A 2437-nucleotide genomic window follows, 5' to 3' on the forward strand; every position below is an offset into this window, starting at 1 on the left:
AACGTGTTTTTGTTATTACGTGTGTATTTATACCGTTTAATCCCCATGCAAACACTTCCCGGTATACATCAACCAAGAAAAAAGATTAATTTTCCTTAATTAGATTGTTTTTTCCTTAAATATTTCTTCGTTTAAGATGTTGTCGTACAGGATAATTATATCTGATTAACCTGCCTGTCTTTCACAACCATCAATTCACTTGGGCTTTTTATTAAATCTATAAAATAGAAAGACACCTCTACACAGGGTCAATCAGTACGAAGTATAATATATAGACATCGGTGAACTACAATTCTGTCTTTCGTTATTTATTTATTTTTATATAAGGCTAAATGTTATTTTTGTGCATATTTCATTCAAACTTATAAAAACAGACTAGCAAACATTGACGAGCGTTACGTGATTAGGCATTACCATTAAAATCCAGATGAGTGTCAAATTAGTCGACAAATTGCTAGTGAATGAATCAAGCGCTTTTGCATATGTGTAGATTGTAATGACAGTTATGAAATGTAAGTGTTAAAGCAGGACATGGATATCTACGGTATTTATTAACACCACGTTAGAAGTGTCTTACTTGAACAGCGGTATACTACTGTTGCCTTTATTTATGACTCATATGGTAAATTGAGGTCGATTTAACTGTTGAATTACCATGTTATGCTAGCGGTCGAAATTTGTAAGGGTAATATCTATATCATTTAAAAGTGTATATAACTTAAGTAATTGTTGGGTTTGATATTTAATTGCTGGTATTTTTATACTTGGTTTTGGTGTGCGTTACGCATGTTGCAAAGAGCAAATCAGTGTTCAGTTGTTCCGTTGATTACCTTTTAAAGTTAATGCGTTTCCTTCGGTCTTGGATTGTTATCCGGATTTGTTTTCTCTCTATCAATAAATGACTTTTGAACAGAGGTATACTACTGTTGCCTTTATTTACCCTGTATAACTATTCTTTCTGTGTTTAATTTTTTTGGGCGATACGATGCAATAACAATGCTAGATAAAGGCAACAGTTGTATACCGCTGTCAGGCGCGGATCCAGGGGGGGGGGGGGTTCCGGGGGTTGGAACCCCCCTTTTATTTGGACGATTAATGCATTTGAATGGGGACATGTAATTGGAACCCCCCCCCCCCCCCCCCCCCCTTTGTCCTGGGTTAGGAACCCCCCTTTTTAAAATGGCTGGATCCGCCCCTGGCTGTTCAAAATTCATAAATCGATAGAGAAAAAACAAATCCGGATTACAAACTAGAACTGAGGGAAACGTATCAAATATAAGAGAACTACGACACATCAGAGACAGAACACCAAAATTTAACACACACAGAAATGAACTATAATGTAACAATGGCCATTTTACTGACTTGGTACAGTGCATTTTATGAAAAAATGGTGGGTTGAACCTGGTTTTGTGGCATTGATATTAGTGCATTCAATATTAACGCGTTTTTTTCGGAACATTGATAAGATAAGTATTGCAAATTCGCAAGTATGTTTTGTACACATGCATGTGCGAATGTGAAAAACAAAAATGTAGTGTTTCATGTACTAAATGAACAAAATCCATACTAAAAATGATAAATACAATGCTAAACGAAGTTTCTGAGATAATTCTTGATTTGTTGAACCAGGTGGTTGGAATTTTGAAAATATCAGTAACAACCCTCTTTTAGCAAAGGTCAATAATGATATAACTTCTCCTTTCAGAAGGGCCGAGAACACAGTTATTTCGTAGTTTATTGCTTTTAAATTAAAAAAATCAAATCTGCTCAATCCCAAACAAATTTTTACATTGTGGTGTACTACTAATGGGACAAATAATATAAAAATTATAGAAAATTCTACTAGCTCTAACTCAAACTTTTGACAATTCTGTGTTAAGTTAGTCTAACATTCAGTTTGACAGCTTCAGACGTCATCAAATTTGACCTTCTTGAAATGGACCAAATCACTACTTAACATAAAGATTCAGTACCCAAATTTTTTAAACATGTAATTTCATCCCTATACATATATTTCATGCATTAAATATCAAGAAATAAATTGGGAAAGTGTGACAAATTGAAAATCCAAGTTATACAATGTTCACACTAGGGACTATATTCGTAGACAACGAAAACCATATCACGATAACTGTGTCCTTTAACCAGATGCGAATTTTGGTGCAAAGGGTATTTTTTTTAATTTATATTAGCTGAAATGGAATGCTCTCTGATTGGTCAAAACTTGTTTAATTTTTAATGCTTTATTCTGAAGTATCCCAATGGTGCATGTTGAATTATCATGTGTTTGATTAGGTACAAGTAGGGAAATACTTATGTATTCAAATATGACACTTACATTTTTGTTATACAAATGTAGTTTTAAATGATATTAGCTCCTATATTGGTATCTCTGTATGACTACTTAGAGCATAAATATATTGTCTCAGATTTA

Source organism: Mytilus edulis, chromosome 12, assembly GCF_963676685.1.
Source record: "Mytilus edulis chromosome 12, xbMytEdul2.2, whole genome shotgun sequence".
NCBI classification, from domain to species: Eukaryota; Metazoa; Mollusca; class Bivalvia; order Mytilida; family Mytilidae; genus Mytilus; species Mytilus edulis.